Below are 25,973 nucleotides of genomic sequence, written 5' to 3' on the forward strand. Positions count from 1 at the left end.
ATAAAATGTTGTTGCCATGGGACTTATTATTCCTGAGGGGGAGGGTAAGCAGAAAAATGGGAGGGAAAAGGGGATATGAAAAGTGGAAGTTTACTGAAATAGCTGGGGAAGGGGGAATAGGGAAGGGAAAAGGGGAGTGTGATAGAGAAGACCGGTAGGCCCTGGGGGCACCGATGAAAACCGGTCGATGCCATGAAAAATATACGGCGTGCGGACACCGTGGGGTGGGAAGTCAGGAATCGACCACAAGTTGGAAGAAAATCAGACAAAAAAGTCTTACCGTACCCAAGGAGGCACCGATCGCAAAGGGGGATCTGACGAGAACCAAAAAAAAAAACAGCTCGAAGAATCGAGTGAAAATTCGAAAAAAAACTGGAGCTCCACGGACTGCGAGGCAACTGCACCGTGGAAAAGAAGAGACTGAAGGGTGACCTCGCGTGGACAGGCGTACAGTACCAGGCTGGGCATGCTCAATCAAAACTTCTAGAAACTTTGACAAATGTTTTCCGAGCCGGGCTTTATCGGATGATGTCACCCACATGCGAGGACTACTATCCTGCTTGTCCTAGGAGAAAATGTGTGGGTATGGAAGATAGGTCACTAGTGCTTGGAGCTCACCGACTGAGTGCTAATTCCCAGTGAGAGCCACAAGATGCCTTCCTGCTGGAGACAGTGCCACTTGGAAACAATTTTGTGTCATCTGTACATTTATTCACCTCACTCGCTATTCCTTTTTCCAGATCATTTATAAACATGCTAAATACAACAGGGGCATTCCCCTAATGACCTTTATCCACTTGGAAAACTGACCATTTGCTCCTACCATCTGTTTCATGTCTTTTATCCAGTTACCTACTCACAGTAGGGCATTGCCTCCTATCCTATGATCTCCCAGTCTCATGAGGGACATTGTCAAATGCTTTCTGAAAATCCAAATACACTATAATCAATCAATCTGCTCGCCTTTATCTGCATGTTTGTTTACACCTTCTAAACCATCCAGTAAATTGCTAAGACAGGTTTTCTCTTTGCAGTTCACTAGTCACACAGCAGCCATGTGAGCAGGGCCTGGCACTGCCAGAGTCTTGAAAGGGGGAAAGCCTCATGCCAACCTGCACTGCCATGGCCTCGTGGGTTTGGAATTGGGCAAGAACAACTCCACAGCGGAGGAGTGCGAGTTTCTGTGACTTGCAAATTGCTGTCTTCAGAGATCATCAGTGACATGAAATCACATGCATAGGTCCTAGGAGGGAACAAGAACAGCCAATGGGCAGGAAAAATCCTCTCTCTCTTTTTTTTTTTTTTTTTTAAACAAAAGAGGAAAGACAGTCCAAAATCATAAAAATTGGTCCTAAGAGGCAGTGACAGACTTAGGATTGCCTGAAGCCAGGCGCTGCTGGTGCTGTTCCTATCCCTGGTAAGGTTGGACGACAGAAAGCAGGTGATCTAAGGCACAGCCCCCCTAGTTTCTTGTGGCAGCTCAGGGGTAGATTCTGTGGCAAAAATTAGAAAATTCTGAAGCACCTTGGCAACTATTTCCATCTTTTATCTTTCCCTATCGTTTCCCTAACCTTGCTTGGGTCTGCATAATTTCTTTTCTTTCTACTGGATGAGCAAAAGGGTCTCAAGCATCAGTACGGGGAGGAAATCTCTGCCATTAGGAAAGGAGAAGAGAGAGGGTGAGCGGAGCAGGGGAAAGGAATGGGGTGAGCAGAAAGTGAGAGAACTGGGGATGGGGGGGGAGGTGAGAAGGTGACTGGGGATGCAGAGGATGGGGAAGATCAGGAATCCTAATGCAAGAGAGAGAGAGAGAGAGAGAAATTTGGGGCTTGAGAAAGGGGAGGAGAGAGAGCAGGAGGGGTATTCCAGGATCTGAGGAGAAGGAGAGGTAAGGAAGGAAGGGAGGTTCCAGGATCAAAGGAGAGAGGATCTAAACTGCAGGGAGGAAGGACTGAGGAAGTTCCACCTAATCTGGCATATACACACATGCACCGATCCCTTCTCTCTCACATGCTCAAACATGGCCCCCCGTCCCCACTCCCCTGCTTACTCCCTCCTCCTCTTCAAACACAGACACGCCTCCAATCAAGTTTCTCTCATCCCCAGTGATGCCCAAATCAGACCCCTCTAACCTCCCCAAAAGGATTCTTCTTTGCTCTGTCCTCCAGGCTACCCCCTTTCCCTCCTGCTACATGCATGCTGCCTGGGACGGGAGAGGCTGAATCAGCTGAGTGGCATTCATTACAGCTGCAAGGCAGCAGACCTTCAGCCAACTTGCTGCTCACAGACTTTTGCTACACCAGGCATAGGCCTAATATGCCTATTGATAAATCCTGGCCTGCTAAGAGGGATAGAATTGGGCTCCATCCCTCAAAGAGACCATGGAGAATGGACAGTGCAAACCTTCTGCAATCTTCAAGCCTCGATTTTTATGTTATGTTCCCTCCACCAATCCCAAAGATATATGTACTGCAATTCACATCTTTCTTTATGATCCGCCTTCTGCCCTTTCTAGGAAAAGCTGGAATGGAAATAACTAACTAAATACTGTCCTGACAGGAGGCCATGTCTACGCAGTATTGGAGAGTAAGTGTGTGGACTGAACGCCACAGCCTTACAATCTCCTTCAAAGAGGTAGACCTTAGATGGGTGACTCATCGTCATGGACCCTCTAAGATCAGGCTAACCCGAGTATAACAGAAGATGCAGTTAGAAATGACGGGCTTGCCCAGTGCTATTAGGGTCAACAGAAACAAAACGGGATACACTTTCTCTGGGCTCCAGTCTGCTTCAAGTAGACGACAGATCTCTTGCAATCCAGGTCATGAAGGGCTTTGTCATCTTTATAGAGATGGGACAAGGTGTATACACTGTCATTTTTTTTTTTCATTTCGTGTTTTTAAGTTTTTTAAAAATGTATTTTAGTTTTGTTTGGGATTCCTGTTTAGCTGAAGCAAAATGCAAATGAAAAACTAAACTAAACGTGAACCCCCACCAAAACTCTCCCAACACTGTCACATCATGGTCGGCAAAGGACCCGTCTATCATGAGATTCACGATAGACATGAACCTCTCGCATGAACCTCTCGAAAGGGCATCGGACATGAAATCAATCGACTCAATGACAAAAACTGTGACCAGTGCCACCTCGATGCACTGAAGCCTATACTGCCACTGAAAGAGACAGAAAACATAAAGTGAGACCGATAAACCTACCTAGGTGACTAAAGGGGAAAATTAAGGTCATGGGGCCCTGCACAGACTAATCTTGCCTTCTCAGGAAGCTGAGGTTTCCCTCATAACATGACAGAGAAGAACAGTGAGCTGTGGGGTCCACAGAAACGTTGAGACTGAAAGGGCCCCTGTGTGGATGTGGGACAGTGTAGCATGCGGCACATGCCTAGCAGTCTCTAGAAACTTTGAAATCCGTTTTGTGCCGGGCTCTATCTGATGAGGTCACCTGTGTGTGAGCACTGCCACCCTGCTTGGTCTCGGAGAAATAGCGATAAGTGTAAATTGCACTGAGATGAATCCTAACATTCAGGCAGTTTTTAAAATGGAATTCTCTTGTCTTTTTGGGGGAACCAAGAAATACTCCAGGCTGAAACCAAGTCTCTTCAATTCCTTGCTGAAGTGCTCAGAGCCCTGGCCTTGATTTGAGCAGGAAGGAAGGTGATTTCTCTCAACCATTGGTCCTATCCTCAGACCCAAAGATGCTGGGGGCCTCTCCAGTGTGGCCTGACCACCAGTGGTCAGTACAGCATCATGGTCCTTGATCCTTCACGGCCAGCTCCTGACAGGGAAAGCCTGAAGCTTATTCTTTTGGACCGAACCACTCTCTGAATGACAATCATCACAGAGAATGTCAAAGCCAGAGGCATCATGGCCTTGTGTGCTAGATACCTGTAGAAAATTATGTGATGGTCAGTAACAGATATCAAATGTTTGCATTCAGGATAGAACTTCAAGCCACATGCCTGCTTCTTGGACTTTTCTACAGGCCAGGACTGGACACCACTTCTGAGCTAAAAATATCAAGGTCAATATTCAAAAAGTCATTTTTTTTTTTTAAATTTTTTTTTTTTTTATTTATTGTTTTTGTTATACCGAGTTTCATGACAGGCATCACATCAACCCGGTTTACAATTAACAGAGTGTGTAAAGCAGATGGATAACTAAAAGTTATGTGGCGATAAGGCAAGTTTTAGGATACTCAGCTAGTTATCTGGCTAAATTATATATGGATATGTAATTATCTGGTTATAATTTAACCTGATAAAAAAGGGCATTCTGGGGACGTTCCAAGGTGTGAAAGTTATTCAGCTAACTCAGCCAATTTTCAACTCTAATGGGCTAAGTTAGCCGGATGACTTTAATTGGGGATATTCAGTGAGATGATTATCCCACTGAATATCCAGGATAAGTCATCCAGCTAACCTTAGCCAGATAACTTGTCCACTAAACAGCCTACTGAAGATTGGCTTCATCATTCACAACATGTATATCATATTGACATGCACTGCTGTGGATGGTGACAACCAGAAAACCTTGCAAAAAGACACTTGAAACCCATATGGCTTTAGTTCTATAGTGCTATGGGCTTGGTCCCCGGAAAGCCTTTAATAAACAAATACCACCTCCCATACCAAAATTACACTAACTGCCAGCATTCCAACAGTAACAACTCTTATCGATGAATAGGCAAAGCTGCAAATATTACATCAGGCCCTAAAACACCAAAACACCTCCTATTTTTAAAACAAAACAAGCCAAGCTGCCTAAAATACCTGTAAAACTAAAAACACACACATACCTGTAAGCATTGTGCAAAAGATTTAAAAACCTCATAGGTCTCTTCAGATCAGAAATATTCAGATCTTGAAGACAGGTCCTATATTGTCCCAATAGCTCATGTACAGTTTGTGAAAAATACTTGCTTAGCTCCAATAAAAGCTATGAAAGCGTGCCAAGAATACAATGTACCACAAGAGACAAATCACCATATCAAAACAGCACTAACGTCTAGGATTCAAACAGCAACAACCTACCCCGGAAAGAGCAGTGACACAAATATTACACTGGGCCTTGGAAGACCAACTCCTAATGAAAAGAAGAGAATAAGCCAGCCTGCTATAGAGACTAGCAGAATCCCTCACCAAGTACAGAATAAGGAACTACACATTAGAAACAGAAATATGCAAACAAAAACTACACCGGAAAGCCCAAGAAGCCAGACTTTGCAGTGCAAATGCAACAGAGGAAAATAGAAGCACCACTAGGCCCCAACACTGCTGCCCCCCTGCCCCCTCCAGATGTTGTGAATCTAAGCTTGGACTATGGTCAAAGATGCCTCCTCACCCCAGAAGATTGCCCACCCTCTGTTCAGCACCTCCCTGATTGTCCCCCCTGCCTCTGCTGTCCAACATTCCCCTACCCACCATCTCCATGAGCCCTTTTCACTCCCCACACTCAGAACCCTTATCTCTTCACCAGCCCCCTGATTCTCTCCCTCTGACCTCTCTCCTCCCCACTCTCTGCTTCCTCTCTCTGCCCACCATTCCTCTGACCATCTTCCTAGCATCCCCACTCTCTCTCTTCCCCGTCTACCTGTCATTCACTATGACACTGGCCAGCTGCCCAGCAACATAAGCATCCCCATTTCCCCTGGTTCCCAGACAGCAATCCCTCCCTGCTTCTACCTAGTGGCGGGTATCTCTTTCCCTCCAGGGGACCAGACCGATGCAGAGTTGATAAGTCATGGCTATGGGGGGGGGGGGGGGGGGTCGGTAGGCAGAGCTGGCTGATTGACAGAGGCCGGCTGGAGCTTCGCCACTACCCACCCTCATTCCCCGCAAGTTGAGCACTTGGGAACCGGGGCCAGCTGGACTTAGGTGGGCCTCTGTCCAAAGTCTTCAGAGGATCAACGAGAGGGTCAGCCAGAAGCCAGCAGCGTAGTCAGATGAGGCAATGGTCGGTGGCAGGAGACAATCGTAGCGTGGTCAGGCGTAGCAATGGTTGGAGGCAGGAGACAAACTGTAGCGTGGTCAGGCGTAGCAATGGTCAGAATCAGGAGGCAGTCCGTACTGTGGTCAGGCATAGCAGAGGTCGGAATCCAGGAAAAACGGAACACAAGCAAGCAACGGGACAAGCAACTGAAGACTAGAGTGAAGACCAGTTACCACGGCGAGTCCTAGAAGTCAGGGCTCACCTAATATAGGCGCCAGAATCGGTGATGCCACAAAAAAGAGCCGGCAGCCGACATGCCGTGGGCCCTTTAAATATTCTAGAGAGGCACGCACGCGCCTGGGGATCCGGATGTGAGAGGCTGACGGCGACGGCGTTTCTGCCGCGACTCAAGGCTCTCCAGCGGCAGACAAGGCCGCGAAGAGGAGAGCAAGACAGAGAGCGCTCCTCCTGTCCTGCAGCGGAGCCAGAGACCATCCCCAGCAGGGCAGCGAAGACAGTGAGGAAGGCTGGTTGCGAGCTCCGCCTCTGGCCGATGTAACAGTACCCCCCTCCTCTAGACCCCTCCCCCAGAGGGTCTACGTTGCCAGGGAGCCAATTGTTCTCCATCACTTGCGGATTCGTGGGCTGACATCCCACGGAGCATAGAGGGGTGACCGTCCCAGAATTACCTCGAGGAACGACCAGTGCCCTGGACGGGAGCGAGAGGGCCTCAGGGAGATGCCCTTTTCCCTTCTCAAGCTGCAAGAGGACATGTAAATTCTGGATCTCCTCCTCCTTGTAGGTCAGCAGATACACAAATCCCTTCATGGCTTGATTGTGCCTTTTTACGAGGGCTTTGAGTTCGGCAGTCTTTTGCGTCAGCTGCTCCTTCACCTGGGTGAAAACAGCCCTCAAGACCCTCCTCTGGAGAGAGCAGGGCCTGGTCTGAGTCTCCTGAGACTTCTTGCAGAGAAGGAGGAGATTAGGAAGAGAGGTGGCCATGGTTAGGGACTGGGGAGATTCTACCGGTTCTAGACAGGACTCTGAACATTGCAGTCCCCAGTGAATCAGGTCAGCCGTGGACCAGTCAAATTGAAGCTGGTGCTTCTGCAACCATGGTAGACCCAAGATTACCGGATTCACGGCTGTGGAAAGGATGTAGAATGAAATGAACTCAGAGTGATCCGGTCTAATTTTCAAAGAAAGAAGCCGTGTGGCCCGAGTACCACACCTGGGAGGAAGTCTCCATGGACCGAGGAGAGGGCCAACAGAGGAGTCAAAGGACGCGTGGGGATTTGATATTGATCCACGAGGTCCTGCTGAATAAAGTTTCCCCCAGCGCCGGAGTCCGGTAGGGCCTGAGTGGAGACACAGGTGGAGGATAGTTCCAAAGAGCTGGGCAATAGGAACAGGGGTGAGGCTGCAGTAAATCCGAGGGTTACCAACTCAGACGTCTCCTGACGAGGATTTACTTTCTTCTTTTCTGGGCATTGAGACAACAAGTGAGTAGAGCTTCCACAATAAAGACAGAGCCCTAACTGGCGGCGACGAGAGTTCTCAGCAATCGAGAAGTGACCACGACCTAGTTGCATCAGTTCTTCTGAGGTCAAGGCATGATCACCGCCAGAGGAGGATGGTTCCTTGGCATGAGTCCACTGGGTAGAGCGATTCTCCCGGGCCCGCTCTTGGAGTCACCGATCTATCTTCCCCATGATCTCGATGAGCCTTTTGAGGGAAGTAGGAAGTTCTCGTGCTGCAAGTTCATCTTTAATTTGGGGAGCTAAGCAGTCTAGAAACATGGCATGTAAGCTGTCCCCTTGCGAATTTAACTCCGTGGCTAAGGTTCTGAATTTGATTGCGTAATCATTTAAGGAGTGGGATCCTTGTCGCAAATGAAGAAGATCAGAACCCATGGCGGGGAGCTTGTCGGGTTCTTCAAAAATCTGTTTAAAGGCAGAGACAAAGTGCAGCAGGTTTCAAAGTAAGGGGTCAGAGCGCTCCCACAAGGGGGAAAGCCCAAGCCAAAGCCTTGCCATCCAAAAGGGAAAGAATGAAGGTTGTCTTGACCAAATCATTTGGAAAAAGCACTGACTGAAGGGTAAAATGCATATGGCATTGGTTTAAGAATCCCTGACACCGTTTAGGGTCTCCCGAGTAATGAGGCGGTGCTGGAAAAGGAATGACTGCTCGATCAGGATGGTAAACTGGCACGGGGGCTGCTGGGGATGGAGGCGGGGCCGTTAAGTTGGGTCAGGAAGTCTTGACGGGCGGCAAGACAGTTAACGTCTGTCACTACCAGTTCCAAGGTCGACTGGATATTCTGAAGCTTCAGAATGAGCCCGGTAACGGACTTTAGCGTGGCCAAATCCACCGGCTGAGAATCCAATCGGCATTTAGGCGCTCAATAGAGGTAGCCAACGCTTCCAGAAATCGATACTGTCCGCTCTCCAGGCCCGGAATGGCCTGGAGAGCGGACAGATCAGCCGAGTCCATGGCCTTGGCAAACTGTTACACCGGAGGTTTCGTGGACCCTTGGGCTAAGGTGGGGTTGATGCTACCTGAGGAGTTGGGCCCCGCAGGTCCCCACCGTCGGTAGGCAGAGCTGGCTAATTGACAGAGGTCGGCTGGAGCTTTGCCACTACCCGCCCTCGTTCCCTGCAGGTTGAGCCCTTGGGTATCGAGGCTGGCTGGACTTAGGTGGGCCTCTGTCCGAAGTCTTCGGAGGATCGACAAGAGGGTCAACCAGAAACCAGCAGCGTGGTCAGATGAGGCAATGGTCAGTGGCAGGAGATAGTCTGTAGTGTGGTCAGGCGTAGCAATGGTCGGAGGCAGGAGGAAGTCCATAGAGTGGTCAGGCATAGCAGAGGTCGGAATCCAGGAAAAACGGAACACAAGCAAGCAGCGGGGCAAGCAACTGAACACTTGACTAGAGTGAAGACCAGTTGCCAAGGCGAGTCCTGGAAGTCAGGGCTTGCCTAATATGGGCCCCAGAATCGGTGATGTCACAAAAAAGAACAGTCAGCCGGTGTGCTGCGGACCCTTTAAATATTCTAGAGAGGCGCATGCCAGGGGAACCGGATGCAAGAAGCTGACGGTGATGGCGTTTCTGCCGTGACTCAAGGCCGCAAAGAGGAGAGCAAGACAGAGAGCGCGCTCCTTGTCCTGCAGCGGAACCAGAGACCATCCCCCCAGCAGGGCGGCGAAGACGGTGAGGAAGGCCGGTCACAAGCTCTGTGGCCAGCCGACGTAACATTTAGTTTAAAAATCTTAGTCACAGTTTTAGCTGAATGGTTAAATTTGGTTATTTCATCCCTAATCCATTCCAATCAAGTGGTGTTTATCCCCAATAGAATGGCAGCTGACAATGTACACAAAATTGTTAACTTCATTTGGTGGGTGTAGGAAAATATTCCCTCGTTCCTGCTGAGTGTTTATGCTGAGAAGGCATTCAACATGGTACATTGGTCCTTCTTGTTCAAAGTAATAAGAAAATGCAATTTGGCGGGTGTTTTTTACATTGGGTCAAACAGCTTTAAAAGGCACCATGGGCTTGCGTCAAGGTCAATGGTGGGTATAGTGAGAGTTTTTTAGTGGGCAGAGGTTGCCCATTATCTCCCCTATCATTTACACTCTTCTTGGAGCCTTTAGCGATTAAAGTATGGGAGACTACTGATGTGGTGGGAGTTGAGGTGCGTCCTGTGCATTCTAAGTTATCACTTTTTGTAGATGACATTCTATTTACGCTGTCTGACCTGGAACCTTCACTACTGGGGGTAATGTGTGAATTGAAACAATTCAGTACAGTCTCTGGTTTCAAAATCAACTATAAAAAATCTGAGATTCTGAATAAATCCATCCCTGGGCATTCTATAGCGTCACGTCATAGGAAATTCCCCTTTAAATGGACTAAAGAAAGAAATCAAGTGTTTGGGAGTTTAATCTCTAACCGAGTGGCAGATTTGTTTGCATTAAACTATACCCCATTGATTCAGACTAATACGAAGGACCTGGAAAAGTGGAACAGGTATGGGTTCTCTTGGCTGGGGCACATTGTGACTGTTAAAATGAACATCTTTCCCAGATTTAGCTCTCTCTTTTTGACTCTACCGATTTCTATCTCATCAGCTATATTGAAATCCTGGCAGAAAAGGATTTTTTATTTTATTTGGTGACGCCAACATCCCAGGGTCTCTCGGTTGATCATGTATCAGTCTACCATTAAGGGTGGGTTAAATCTCTGTGCTGGCTCAGTAAGAAACACCCGGGTTTCCCTCTTCCAGACAGATAACTTTCCTTCCCACTCAGTCTTCAGGCAAGATCTTTTAAGTTTGAAACTATTTATTGTACAGATAATTTTCCATTACTTACAATTGTCGCATTCCAAACATATAGCCCCAAGCAGAGATCCTGTAGCTGGAGTAGGTAGAAGGGAGGAGAATGGAGCTTCTTGGGATTCAGGGTGAGAAGACAAAGCGTTCTGAAGCTGATTTAATCTTTAGAATTAAAGTGATAGGAAGAAATGTAAAAAAGCTAATTGTATCACAGAGGTTGCAGGCACCTCTAGCTTTGAGGCAGCATGGTTGAGACTGACTAAAAGTCTTGGAGAGTGATTACAGGAAACGTCCCCACAAGCTGGGGCTAGAGGGCGAGATCCAATGGTAGCGAGCCTAGGATCCATGTGACACAGGGGGGAATATGAAAGGCAGTCCCTTGAGCCAATAAGGCACTCAAGAAGACTCAAACTAGATTGAGAGGGCATACAGACCCCTCCCAAGTGAGAGAAAGCAAAGGATAAAGGGAACCTCTCTTAAGGGCAAGCTCCCTTAAAGGCAAGGCTCACAGGTTTTTAATTGTGGGTTACAAAAAGGTGTTTCCATTAAGTACAGTATATACAGACACAAACATATACCCACTGCTGGAGACAGAACAGTCTCCCTAATTTAACCTGGTATTACATTGCTTCTCAATAAAGAGCAATAAGAAGCAGTGGGCCCAGTTTATTGGTGTGATGCCCATCCAAGCTTTATCTTGGCAGCCGAGAAATTCCTGGAGGCCCTTTGAAGGCTTCCCCCTACATTAGAAAATACGTTAAGAATATGGTTTCAGTGGCGAGGTAAATGGTGGGGCAAGAAAACTATTTTTATCTGGCACATCTATTTCATCATATGGGTTTCCCAGCTTATCTTCCTCCAAGGGCCTTTGCTGATTGGAAAGCGAAAGGACTGTTTTGTGTGGAACATTTGATGGTGGAGGGAAGTTACTGCTTCTCTCTGAGCTTGCTGGTAAATGTGGTTTACATGCAAATGATTTTTTATTGCATGCACAACTAAGACATTTCTTATTCTCCATAAGTATTGGTGATTTGTAAATCGGGGGAAAGCTCTCTGTGAAACTGACTGTGATAAGGCAGATACCCTGATAGGAATTATTTCTAAATCATATGGGCTGCTAAATTCCTAACTGCAGGCCTCCCCGAAACACACCGTGGCCTGGCAAAAAGATCTTGGTCATACGTTGACAGAGGAGGAATGGCATCTCTCTTTCACAATACTAAAGGCTCTATTTCTGCTACTTTATTGGACACGGACACTGGAGAGATTGTATAAGATGCAGCAGTGTGGGGGTGATAAATGCTGGCAGGGATGTGGAGAAGTGCTTTCTTTTTACCATATTTGGTGGTCCTGTGCCATAATTACAAATTACTGGCAGTTAATCTATACTTGGATATTTGAAGCGTTAGGGATAAGGGGACATTTTAACTCCAAATGTATTCTACTGAATATTTCCATTCCGGAAAGCGATGGTTGTAGACAGAAACTGTGTCAGCAGATATTCTTAGCGGCCGGGTGTGCGGCGGCATCTGCATGGAAGGGTAAAGTAGCTCTCACTTTGGAAACAGCTCTCTGCAGAGTTCATAAAAGTCACCCCTTAGCCAAGATCTACGCTGTTCGGCACAATGCTGTTTCGAAATTTGAAAAGATCTGGCGGCCACGTTCATCTTGGTGGGAATCGCATGATAGTGCCTCTTCTCATGCAGCTGTCTTGCCTGGGTTCACTGTGATGTGAATGGTTATTATTGTTTCGGTGTTTATGGGTTTCGCCTGTCTCCTTCCCAGACTTTGCTGCTGTTTTTCTGATTTGCCCTTGGAAGTACTATCCTTATGGGGGGAGGGGGGGAGAGTGACTGGGGTTTTGGGATGGGCTTGTAACTTGGAAAGATGGTCGAGACACTTTACTATTTGTTCTTTTCTATAAGTTGTGGTTACTGATCTCAATAAAAGTTTAAATTGAAAAAAAAAAAAAAGATGAGGAAAAAATTAATTCTGCTGGCATGGTCACACAGCGGGGAAAAAAAAATGTGGGCTAATTCAGCCGACTGACAAAATCCTAGCACAGATAAAACTTCAACACTGCCAAATAAAACCACCTTAACTAGGGCGATTTAGAGGTTTTTAGGCTAGAAGCCTGAAAAAAAAAATGGATCAGCTTTTTGAGCTCTGCAGGGCCAAAAAAGATAGAACGCATCCAACAATCTTGGCAGACAAAACTGAACGGAGAGAACCATGGCAGTGCGGGCACCCCAAGTTGGGCAGTAAGGGCTTTCACCCTTTCTAGAAAGCTCGGGAAGAATTTATCTGTTTGGCACTTAGTGTAGTCAGGTGACCAAAGTGTGAGACTCAGTGAGGGAACTGCTTGTCTTCAGAGAAAAAAATATTACGTAACATGCCAAGAACTCATGTATCCAAACAAATATGGCAGGCGCTCGTGTGATGTTATATATGGAGCAAAACACTCCATATATAACATCACACGACATATCAAATAAACTTTATTTTTACTCAGTCAAGGCCCTGGATATAATTTAAAATGACTGCTTTATTCTTCTCTAGGACAATGCGATGATGGCAGTCTTATTTGGTTGCCTGTTCTCACTCCTGCCTTCCTGCTGGGGGGTCATCAAATGTCTCCTGCCTGTTTTCCGGCAGGAGACTGTAGTGCGATTACCATGCTGGTCCTACATTCTCATACAGCTTCCACGTTGCATTCCATAAAGACGTGAGAACCTGAAAGCTCGATGAAGCCGATTACTCTACATCCACACAAAAGCAGGAACCAAGAACTGTGCGAGGAAGAGTGAAGGAGCAGCCTAGTGCTTAAGAGCAGGGGCCTCCAAACCAGGGAAGCCAGGGTTCAAATCCCGCTGCCGCGCCTCATGACCTTGGGCAAGTCACGTCAACATCTGCTGCCTCAGGTACAAACTTAGACTGGGAGCCTTCTGGGGACGGGGAAACACTTACAGCACCTGAACATCATCCGCTAAAAAGCAGAATATAAATTAAATAAATTCTCTAAAATCACACGGTGACCTCCTCTATTCAACACTACTGGGTATCAGCAATGCGAACAAAAAAAAATCCATTATTACAGTGGCCACCTGCTTCTGTAGCTTCTGTCTTGTTTGTTCTGTTTATTGGTTGGCCTTGTATTGGCCTTCCAGACCCTTTGTCCTGACTCTCCCTCTGGGCTTGGTTGTTTCTATTGTTTGTCTCATTGTGACACCCTCTGTTTTCTCTTCTGTTTGTGAACACCTTTTTTTGTTCCTGCCCCAGTGGACGTCCTTCAGTCCCCTACCCTTGCAGCTCACCGCCAGTTTTAAATTCTGCCGGCCACCATGCCCTGCGGGCTCAACCCAAGAGCCTAAGCAGAAGACCCAGCACCGCTGTTCCTGCTTTATCCAGCCCTGTTCTGAATCCAGCCTGCCAGCCCCTGTCCTGGGGGGTCACCCTTATACTGGCCAGACTGTGGCCTGACAGATCCTTGGTGCAATCGCGCCTTGGGTATTGTGGGTACTTCTGGTTGCCCATCTCAAAAAAAGACACGGTGGACATAGAAAAGGTGCAGAGAAGAGCGAGGAAAATAAAAGGGATGGAAAAGCTCCCTTATGGATAAAGACTAAATAGATTAGGGCCTTTTAGCTTGGAGAAGAGATGCCTGAAAAGGAATACGAGTGAGTGAAATTTATAAAATTGTGAGTGAGGTGGAGTGGGTAAATAGGAAAGGTTATTTACTCTTTCAAACAATATTAAAGCTAGGGGACAGTCCATGAAACTAGCAACCAAAGATTAAAAACAAATCATAAGAAGTCTGTTTGTTTTTTCACTCAGAGTACAATCAAGCTATAGAAGGTGGCCAATGTAATCCGATATTTAAAAGGGCTCCAGAGGTGATCCGAGAAACCATAGACCTGTGAGCCTGACTTCAGTGCCAGGAAAATCATGGAAACTGTTATAAAGAATACAAATCACAGAACATATAGATAGACATGGTTTAACAGGACACAGTCAGTGTGGATTTATCCAAGGGAGGTCTTGCCTCACAAGTCTAACATTTTTTTGAAGGGGTTAATAAACATGTGGATAAAGGTGAACCGGTAGATGTAGTGTACTTGGATTTTCAGAAGGTGTTTGACAAAGTCCCTCATGAGAGGCCTCTAAGAAAACTAAAAAGTCATGGGCTAAGAAAACTAAAAAGTCATGGGATAGGAGGCGATGTCCTTTTGTGGATTACAAACTGGTTAAAAGACAGGAAACAGAGTAGGATTAAATGGACAATTTTCTTGGTGGAGGGGAGTGGGCAGTGGAGTGCCTCAGGGATCTGTACTTGGACCGGTGCTTTTCTATATATTTATAAATGATCTGGAAAGGAATACGACGAGTGAGGTAATCAAATTTGCAGATGACACAATTGTTCAGAGTAGTTAAATCACAAGCGGATGATGATAAATTGCAGGAAGACCTTGTGAGACTGGAAGATTGGGCATCCAAATGGCAGAAGAAATATAATGTGGACAAATGCAAGGTGATGCATATAGGGAAAAATAACCCTTGCTGCAGTTACACGATGTTAGGTTCCATATTAGAAGCTACCACCCAGGAAAAAGATCTAGGTGTTATAGTGGATAATACTTTGAAATCGTCGGCTGCTGCAGCAGTCAAAAAAGCAAACAGAATGTTAGGAATTAGGAAGGGAATGGTAAATAAAACGGAAGATGTCATACTGCCTCTGTCTCGCTTCATGGTGAGACCGCACCTTGAATTCTGTGTACAATTCTGGTTGCTGCATCTCAAAAAAAGATATAGTTGCGATGGAGAAGATACAGAGAAGAGCGACCAAAATGATAAATGCGCATGGAACAGCTCCCCTATGAGGAAAAGCTAAAGAAGTTAGGGCTGTTCAGCTTGGAGAAGAGACGGCTGAGGGGGAATACGATAGAGGTCTACAAAAGCATGAAAGGACTTGACCCGGTAAATGTGAAAAGGTTGTTTACTCTTTCGAATAATACTAGGACTAGGGGATACTCCATGAAATTAAGTAGCACATTTAAAACAAATCAGAGAAAATTCTTTTTGACTCAATGTACAATTAAGCTCTGGAATTCACTGCTAGAGGATATGGTTAAGGTAGTTGGTGTAGCTGGGTTAAAAAAGGTTTGGATAAGTTCCTGGAGGAGAAATCTATAATGAAGAAATTACTTACCTGATAATTTTCCTTAGTGTAGACAAATGGACTCAGGACCAGTGGATATTGTGCTCTTCTGCTAGCAGATGGGAGAAGGAGTCAGATTTCAAAGCTGGCATCAGAGTAACCTCAGCTCTTCAGTATTCTCTTCAAAAAGCCTTGTGGATATATCTTTGCTTAATTAACTTGATTCAACTGATTTCAAGACGGGAGACCACCACTCAACCAATTAACGCTAACACCGGACAAACTGTGGGTGTCTTGAACTAAGGGTAGGCAGCGGCTTACCCGTATTTGCTTAGTCTCGAGGTCCGCTTTCCGAGGTTCCCCTTCTCTGGGGCAGCCGTGGACGGGATGCTGAGTCCATCTGTCTACACTAAGGAAAACGAAATTATCAGGTAAGTAATTTCTCCATTTCCTAGCATGTAGCCAGATGGACTAAGGACCAGTGGGACGTACAAAAGCTACTCCCGGACAGGGCGGGAGGCTGCCCGTGGCCCACTTAATACTGCCTTTGTGAAGGCTGCATCTTCTCGGGCCTGAATATCCAGGTGGTAGAACCTGGAGGTGGTGTGTAGGGATGAATACGTCGCCGCCCGACAGATCTCGGCGGGCGACAGCAGCTTGGTTTCTGCCCAAGAGACTGCCTGGGCCCTCGTAGAATGAGCCTTAACCTGTAGTGGTAAGGGCTTTACTGCTTCTATGTAGGCTGCCTTGATTACTTCTTTGATCCAGCAGTCTATGGTCGCCCTCGAGGCTGCTTCTCCTTGCTTCTTCCTGCTGTGAAGAACGAACAAGTGACCCGTTTTGCGTACCGGTTCTGATCTTTCCAGGTATCGCACCAGGAGTCTGCCGACGTTTAGATGGCGAAGAAGGCGTGAGTCTTCCGAGTCCTTATGTTCATCCGGAGATGGCAGGGAGATGGCCCGATTCAAATGAAACTCTGAGACCTCGGGACGGTGTGCAGCTGTATGGTTCCAGGAGTGAACCTAAGGAATGGTTCACTCCTGGACTATAGTGCCTGTAGTTCGGAGATGCGACGAGCTGAACATATTGCCACCAGGAATACCATCTTCAATGTTAAGAGGCGTAGTGACAGATCACGCATTTGTCTGAAGGAAGTCCCTGCTAGGAAGTCTAATACTAGATTGAGATTCCATAGGGGCACTAGCCACTTTAGGGGTGGCCAGAGTTGTTTAAATCCTTTCAGGAAGCGGGAAAAATCCGGATGAGTTGATAGTCAGATACCGTCCACTTCGGCTCTGAAGCAGGACAGTGCGGCTACTTGGACCTTGAGGGAGTTGAGTGACAACCCCTTCTTCATATCGTCCTGTAGAAAGTCCAGGATCATGGGAATCTTGGCCGTCCGCGGGAGTATCCCGCGGTCCTCGCACCAGGCTTCGAATATTCTCCAGATCCGTATATGTGACAGGGATAAGGAGAACTTGCGCGCTCTGAGCAGGATGTCAATCACGGCCTTCGAGTAACCTCGTTTCTTCAGGCGAGTCCTCTCAAGGGCCAGATCGTAAGAGAGAATTGAATCTTCGTGAAGAATCCGGCCCTGCCGGAGCAAGTCCCTGTGTGGACAACGCTACAACTCCCGCAAGGAGTCTTTGCATATCATGGTCGCCTTGGCCACTAGTAGAACTAGTCCCCTGTGATGCTCTATCTTGCGGATGATTTTGCCCAGTAGCGGCCATGGGGGGGGGGGGGGGGGGGGAAGGCATATAGAAAGTTTTCCTCTGGCCAAGTCTGGACGAGAGCGTCGATCCCTTGGGAGTGTGGCTCTTGCCTGCGGCTGAAGAACCTGAGAACTTGGTGGCCAGTAGATCCATGGCTGGGAGGCCCCAGCGATTTACTATCAGTTGGAAGGCTGTGGTGAACAGCATCCATTCCCCCGGGTCCAAGCTCTCTCTGCTGAGGAAGTCTGCTGAGATGTTATCTTTTCCTGCGATGTGGGAGGCTGAGATCCCTTGTAGGATTATCTCTGCCCGTGCCATGAGAGGGTCTCTCTCCAGCGACACCTGCTGGCTCCTGGTTCCTCCCTGGCGGCTGATGTAAGCTACCATTGTAGCGTTGTCCGACATTACTCGAATTGCTCTGCCTCAGTCTATGGCTGAATTGCAGGCACGCTAGTCTGACTGCTCGTGCTTCCAGGCGGTTTATGTTCCATTCTGCCTCTTCCTTGTTCCATTGCCCCTGGGCCGTCAGTTCCTGACAGTGGGCTTCCCACTCTTGCAGGCTCGCATCCGTAGTGAGCAAGATCCAGTTCAATGGGGATAGGCTTACTCCTCTGCTTAGGTGGTCTTCCTGTAGCCACCACTGAAGCTGAGAATGTACCTCTGCTGGTAGTTGGAGGCGAATTGAGTAGTCCTTGGACAGTGAGTTCCATCGTGACAGTAAGAAGCGTTGGAGCGGTCGCATATGGGCCCTTGCCCACAGGACGACCTTCAGGGTTGATGCCATGAGGCCAAGGACTTGAAGATAGTCATCAATCATCGTAATTGTTCCATCAGTTTCTTCTCCTCGGGGAAGGGAGGAAGACTTTGTTCTGTTTGGTGTTGAAATGGGCCCCCAGGTACTCTAGAGATTGAGAGGGCTGCAGACTGCTCTTGCCCGTGTTCACGACCCTACCTCAAAGGCAGAAGTCTGATTCCCCCCTCCCACAGAGTTTGCAGAAATGTATCAAATAACATTGTAATGCAATATCATCATCCCAGTTAAACAAATCAGTAAAAGACATTGCATTAGCAATATGTGCCAATAAGCAAGAATACTGGATATAAGGCACAAATAAAACTGCATGAAAAAGGCTATAAAAATGTAAATTAACAACACTACCCATAGAGAGTCAGTCAATTCCCCCCAAAACATAGGTTCAATAGGAAAAAAGTAGGCAACAGAAACATGTGAGAGGGTATCAGTCCCCCCCCCTTGGCCAAAAATTCTGTAAAAGAGCCCCAAACTACTCTGAAAGATGCCACACAGTTATGTCGGACTACAGTTAAAGAGGTCAATCAGGGATGGACTATCAGTCTCTCTATGACCTGCTGAAAAAAAAAGGTGCTATAGCTTGTTTCCTTCTCTTAGCTACTACATGCCGTGCTGCTATATAAACCTGCAGGCAAAACCGCTGTTGATGTTTTTTCAGGTCAGGGACTGGTAGGTTTAATAAAACACAATGAGCATCCAGAGCTATCTCCACTCCCAGCAGCCCTTCTATCCAGTCTGAGACCTGCTACCAAAAGGGCACAGTCATTACACTGCCACCAGGTATGGTAGAAAGTGCCCACAGACCCACACCTCCTCTAGCAGGCATCTGGAAGTGTTGGATAAAACCAGTGAAGCTTAGCAGATTTGATATACCAACATCTTACAACAATTCTCTTACAATTGAGCCGAATTAGAACAGTTATGGACCCTTGCATGAACAAGATCCCAGTCTGTTGGTTAAGAAGTCCCCCAAGATCCAACTCCCACTGCCAGTCCAACGAGAAGCATATACAATTTAGACTCTACACCCTTAAGAGTATCCGCTTGATCACAGAAATTTTCAAGCAAAGATTTACCCTCCTGTAAGTTATGTGAGCGCCGTAGGGAAGCTATAAAAATGTTTGACTTGTGTGTAAGCTAAAAAATCCACTGAATCCAAGTGATAGGCCTGCTTAAGGTCCTCTATGGTAAGGAGACCATTGTGACCTAGCAATTGCCCCACAGTACTTATTCCTGCTACTACCCATGATATCAACAAATTGGACCGGAAACCCGCTGGAAAGTGTTTGTTGTGGAAAAGGAAGGAATGGTGGAAATAAACCCAGGAACTAACCAGATTAGACTTCCACTGCACCCAAACCCTCACGGTTGTGATCAATGAAAAAGGCAAACACTGCAACGGGCACCAAGGTCGAGGTTGCCACAGCAGAGCACCCAAGGGCATTCCGCCAATCAAGACCTGCTCGATAACTACCCATTGTTTCACTGACTTCCTTTTATACAAATCAATGAAAGCTCTGAGTTGGGAAGCAGCATAATACCAGGATAAGTTGGGCACTCTCAGACCACCCCATACTTTTGGTTGGTATAGGACCGCACAAGCAATCCATGAAGAACGCCTATGCTAGATAAAAATCAAAGATTTTTTTCTGCCAGAGACGCAGTAATGCTGTCGGAATAAAGATAGACAGAGTAGAGAACAGAAACAACAGGCTAGGAAGGACATTCATTTTCACTATGGCAATACGACCAAGCCATGAAAAGCTACCCCGCTGCCAGTTCTCCAAATCCCTATTAATAGCTTTCAGTAGGGGAACAAAATTAAGTCTGAACAGATTTGTAATCAGAGTGCCCAGGTAGACTCCCAAGTATTTAATTGACGTTTTGGCCCACCGGAATGGAAACTGCTGGTTTATAGCATTAACCACTGGTTCCTGCAAATTAACATTTAAAAGTTCAGATTTTTCAAAGTTTACCTTAAACCAAGAAACCTTGCTAGACCATTCCAACTCAAGTGCAACCCCTTGTAAAGAAGAATGGGGATTAGACAGGGTGAACATTATGTCATCAGCAAATAATGATAACTTAATCATTCTCCCCGTAATCAAAGGAGAAGACCAGACTCTGGAGGCAAAGGGTTCCAAAAATAAAGCAAAAAGTAATGGGACAAAGGGCAACTCTGCCTGGTGCCTCTACCAATAGGAAAATTGTCCCCATACCCACCATTAACTTTTACTCTGGCTGTGAGAAGTTCATATAATTTTGCTATCCATTGGAGAAAGAATGGTCCAAAGTTCATATACCTTAAGGTTTTAAATAAGAATGACCAATGGACCATGTCAAGTGCTTTTTCTGCATCAATGGATAATAAAACAGAAGGGAAGCCTTCCCGTATAACCCACCACATGAGATCTATGAGTTTGCGCACATTGTCTGCTGTCATGCGCTACAAAAATAAAACCAACCTGGTCGTAATGAACCAAGGCTGGGAGAAAACGATTTAACCGCAAAGCTAGAACCCTGGCCAAGATCTTCAAGTCCAAATTTATGAATGAAATGGGCCTATATGACCCACAGAGTGAAAGATCCCTCCCTGGCTTTGCTATAACTGAAATCCCTGTTATACTAGCGTGCTTGGGAAAGGATCCCCCATCCCTTATGAAATTAAACATGTCTGTCAAGGGTGCAACTAGGACATGTGAAAGTCAATGGTAATAACCACTAGAAAACCCATCTAACCTTGGTGATTTACCAGACTTAAGCAGTTTAATAAACTGAAAAACCTCCGGAGTAGTGATAGGGCTGTCCAAATATTGCTGCTGTTCCAGCGAAAGTGAGGGCAAAGTGTTTTCATAAAGATAGTGGTCAATATCCGTGTCATTAATAGAGGTGTTTGTGCTCTAGAGAGCAGCATAAAACTAAGTAAAACAATCCCTGATCCCCATTCATGCCCTTATAACCTTGCTTATAGAACTCTGCACAACCCTAGCTTTGAGCTGCCGTGCTAAAAGGCTGCCAGCTTTATTTCCCCCTTCATAGTAGGTTTGTTTAACTTTATCTAACTGGAACACTAACGTGTCTTCATCTAACCTCTGAGGTTCCGATTTGGCCCACAGTAACTTGCAATATAATAAAGGGGACTGGTTATGTATATGTTGACGGGAAAGATTTTCTATTTTGGCCAATAAAGATAAACGCTTCTGCTCCCTTTCCCTTCTGCAGATAACAGCCTTAGACATGAGGACTCCCCTCACTACTGCTTTGGAACATTCCCAAATTACTCCTTTGGAAGTCGAGGATTGCTTATTCAACTGAAAATACTCTTTAATTGAACTCCCAGGACTTTAACAAAGGCATCATCATGAAGTAGGGATTCATTCAGGCACTAATATCGTAGCCCCAGTTCTAAATCACAAAGAAGTGGATCCAGCCATTCAGGTGCATGGTCAGACCATATAAGAGTACCAATATGTACATTGGTTACCCGGCATTGTAGAGTTTTATCCAACAGGAAATAATCGATACGTGAAAACGTAAAATGTGGGGGTGAGTAGAAAGAATAAGCACGGGAATGCGGAAACCTTTGCCTCCATATATCAATAAGGCTCCAGTCTAACAAAATAGAAGATAGCTGCTTCCGTGTTCCGGATGGGTTATTCTGATAAGAATGGGAAGTATCCAAGTTGGGTAGTAGGGTAAAATTAAAATCCCCAGCCAGTATGATAAAGCCCTCTCCATGGGAATCTAATAAGTGCCTTATGAAATGAAAAAAGGATTCTTGATCTTGGTTGGGCGCATAGATGGACACCAAAGTAAAAATATCTGTTCCCATACAAAGTTTCAGCAAAACATACCTACCATGGGGGTCTATGAGCTGAAAGAGAACATCATGCACCAGGAGGGAAGATATCAAAATGCCCGCCCTTTTCAATATCTACCTCCTCCCCCTGTGCCAACTGTTAACAAGTCTCAACCTTATTCACTACATTTACGCAGATGATGTTCAGATCCGGATCCCCATAACGGAATCCATTACCAAATCACTCTCGATCTGGAACAACTGCCTACAATCTATCACTAGTCTCCTCAACAGTTTAAATTTGGTCCTCAATGCCAATAAGACTGAACTCCTCCTCATTTCCGCCAACCAAGACAACTTCCCATCACAGACTCACCATAACCACGTCCTCACTCATACTCAGGTTAGAGATCTTGGGGTAATACTCGATAACCGCCTTAATCTAAAGAGTATGATTAACACCATAACCAAAGACTGCTTCTACAGACTACAGGTATTAAAAAGACTCAAACCTCAAATATTTCCACGACTTTAGGACAGTTCTTCAATCCTTGATATTTGCCAAAATAGACTACTGCAGCGCTCTTCTCACAGGACTTCCCAGCTCAACCACCAAGCCACTACAGATGATACAAAATGCCGCGGCCAGAATCTTGACCAGCACCAGCCGGAGAGATCATATTACACCCATCCTCCGAAACCTACACTGGTTACCAGTCAACCACAGAGTCCTACACAAATCTTTAACTTTAATACACAAATCCATCCACAATCTCCTTTATCTCGACCTTGAAATCCCTCTCAAACTCCATACATCCAACAGACCAATGAGAGAAATATACAAAGGAGCGCTACAAGCCCCTCCAACCAAAGCCACGCGACTCATCTCATCCAGGGACCGAGCATTTTCGACAGCAGGCCCAGCCATCTGGAACAACCTCCCCGCAGAACTCAGGCTGGAACCTTGCCTGCTAACATTTAAGAAAAAACTCAAAACTTGGCTGTTCCGCCAAGCCTTCCCAGATCCCTGGGACACACATTAGGTGTTTAATCTACTCACGAACAATGGAACCTCCCTCCTCCCCTGATTACATGATCTGCATGGATACTTCTTCTAATATGTGGACTAACACTAGTCTGGAATTTGTTATGTCTCTCTTTAACTTAATCTAAGTTGATGCCCTCTTCGGGCCTTTTTCTTCCAGCTACCTAAGCTTCCAAGTTCACGGTCCTCGTTAAATGTAACTTTTGTTTCCTTTATCTCAGTTATATACCCCTGTTCGATGTAAACCGATCTGATATGGTATTTAACCATGAAAGTCGGTATAGAAAAATGTTAAATAAATAAATAAATATATATATATATATTTTGCTCCTTGGGTGCTAGCGGCATGTGGGTACTCCTTAAGCATTAGCAGATTCTCATATCATTTTCTAAAAGTGTCTCCCCTGCAAGAAAGCAATAGTTGCTTTATGAGAGGCTAATTCCTGGGAAAGGTGGTGTTTTTTTCTGGGGGAATTGAGACCTTTAACATTAAGTGATAACAACTGAACAGCCATGACAGACAATATGACCACACAGCCTTAAGGAATAAAAATCCAGTATACCTGCATAGAAAAAGAAAAAAACCGCTGGGATGTGTCCCCAAGAGTAAAGAAAGAAAGAAGAGAGTCAGCATATATGCAAAACTCCAACCCCCAATGACCCTCTCACTAGCCACTGGCCTGCCTTTCACATTCGGAGAATACCTCCCTTCACAAATCAACAAACGCCCAACCCAATCCCCCAGCTACTAACAATGAAAGATGAACTCAAACTGATCACCACCTACAGTAAAGTATGGTGCCACTATAATATAAACACCTTGGAGCCCACTCATAGACACTCAAAACAGAAAGTGACATGACCAAAATCTCCCTTGCAAATAGAGGAAATGCAAAATACTAAACTTGCAAGAGCGTCCTCATCCTTGATCTGAAAGGGCAGAATGTGAATCCTCAGAATGGCGCCGCGTTTTCCTCCTTGCCCCACTCAGCGCCATCTTGGGAAAGAGTCGGTCGTCATCGCAGCTGGTTCTGTAGACAAAGCAGAAAAGGTGACGGGGCAGGGCAGCTTGCTTGAAGATGACATCCACTTCGGGAAAAGATCTTATCTGGTAGGAGATACCCTTATGCGTAAAATGGAAAGCAAACAGGAATGCCTAGCGGTAGCGAATTCCTTCTTTGCAAAGCACACCGTTAACTTCCCAAAGTTCCTAACATTGTCGAAGCATAACCGGGGCCAGATCGTTGTATATATGGCAAATTTATGCCACTCCCAGCTCCAATCTGCTCTTTTCCAGGCCACATCCACAATGCTTGATTTTTGAGCAAAACTGTGCAGACAGTTAACAATGTCTCCAGGTAGGTTGTCTCATTTGGGCCCCAAAGCCCTGTGCACCCTCTCTATTTTAACAACTGTATCAGATTGTGAGGCCGCATCAGCAGAATCATACCTACCAGTAAGTATATAGGCACAGATCGCTACCACCGTCTTTTACAATCATTAAATTCCTCTATTTCCGAGATCCCCCGGATTCTTATATAACATCTCGAGCGATTTCCAAGTCTTCTGTTAACAGGGAGAATTCAAGTAGGACAGACTTATAATCGCAGTCAGGTTGTTAAGCGCCATACCATGTTGCTCGATACAGGAATCCAGCTCATCTACTCGGTGACCCATCAACGCCAGGTCCTCCTTGACCTCTGTAATAGAAGCTAGTAGATCTGTTTTGTGCTGCCTCATGTCAGTACAAAGTTCAAGGAACCACTCGCGCAGCTCCAACATTGACGGGAAATCCACAGACTCCATACTGAGTTGGGAAATGGCAGAAGAAGTCTCCAAGTCCTTTCCACCAGGTTCTTCCCCAGGCATCGTGGCCTGCTCGGTGCCGTCACTGTGCAAACCTGAGGCATGCTTACTAAAGTAAAATTGTTTCAAATCTGCTGCTTTCCTCCTGGCTGCCATTACCAGGGATTTAGTCTGATAAGAAAGTAGTGGCACCAAAAAATCAAGCTGGTGGTAGGGAGCTCACAGATTAAGCAGCCATCTTGAATCGCAACATTAGAGCACCCCTTGAAGGTTCTTTTTACACAAAACAATAAGACAGGCAACCATTTATCACTAAACATAATAAAATTCCTAAAACGCCTTAGTTAGGGCTGTAGACAAACAATGAAAGATGTCAAGCCGTAGGCATTGGAACCAGGTGGGCCATAGGGGCCATGGCCCATCTAACTTTGGGCAGGATTATGGGGATATGGGCATTGGTGGGGGGTGGAAAGACCTCCCTGCCCTCCAAATGTACAGGACAGCCGACATAGCCCAAAAGAGGGCAGGTCTACTCGCCAATCCTCTGCACTCCCTTCGACCCCATCTGAGCTGCTGCTGCTGCTCCTCCTGCCCTATATGCTGGTGCCTTTAACCAAATCAATGCAGCTCCTGCAGCCAGCATCAGTGCACTTTCTATCCTTTCTGCGGTCACGTGCTTCAAACGCCAGCTACCGAATCGTGCAGTCCTCTGTGGATCAAACAGCTGATGTCTGAATCGCGTGCTGCAAGAGGAACAGAAAAGGCTGGCACTATAGCTGCTGGAGGAACAGTCACCTGTTTAATGGTACCAGTGGCGGCTTGGCCAGATAGGGACATTGGAGAGAGATCAGCACAAGCAGTAAACAGGTTTGGAAGTACTTGGAAAGGAAGTGGGGGGAAAGGAGAGAGGAAGGAGACTTGATTGGTGAGGGAAGGGAGGACAGCACAGGAAACAAAATACAGGCCTGGGAGACTGGGTGGGGCGGCAGGGGGAGAATGAGACTGAGGGGAGAGCAGGGATATGGGTATTTGAGGGGAAGCAGAGACAGAACAGGGACTTGGGGGATTTTGAGGGTAGAACAGAGGAAGAATGAGAACTCCAGGATTTGGGGAGAGAGCAGGACTCAGATAGTGAGGGTGGGAGGAGGCAGAACAGATAGTTGTAGACTGACTGGGGAACTGGGGTGGCGGTAGGGAGGGCAGCATAACAGTGGGAACTTGGCAGTTAGGTGGATATGAATGAGAGTGTGTTAAAATGGGCTGGGGAATATGAGCGAGGGTGTGAGAGAGGTCAGAGGAGGAGGAGGAGGAGGAGTGTTGGAGAAGAGCTGAGAGGTGATATAAATGACCTGGAGAACTGGGGAG

General features: G+C 46.4%; 1 protein-coding gene across 1 annotated transcript in view; it reads right to left on the bottom strand.

Moving 5' to 3' along the window:
* The window catches only part of MTM1 (myotubularin 1), a 148,121-nt gene that overhangs the window by 32,672 nt on the left and 89,476 nt on the right, over positions 1 to 25,973 (bottom strand). The gene's annotated exons all lie outside the window — the stretch shown is intronic.

This window comes from Rhinatrema bivittatum, chromosome 6 (genome assembly GCF_901001135.1).
Source record: "Rhinatrema bivittatum chromosome 6, aRhiBiv1.1, whole genome shotgun sequence".
NCBI lineage: Eukaryota > Metazoa > Chordata > Amphibia > Gymnophiona > Rhinatrematidae > Rhinatrema > Rhinatrema bivittatum.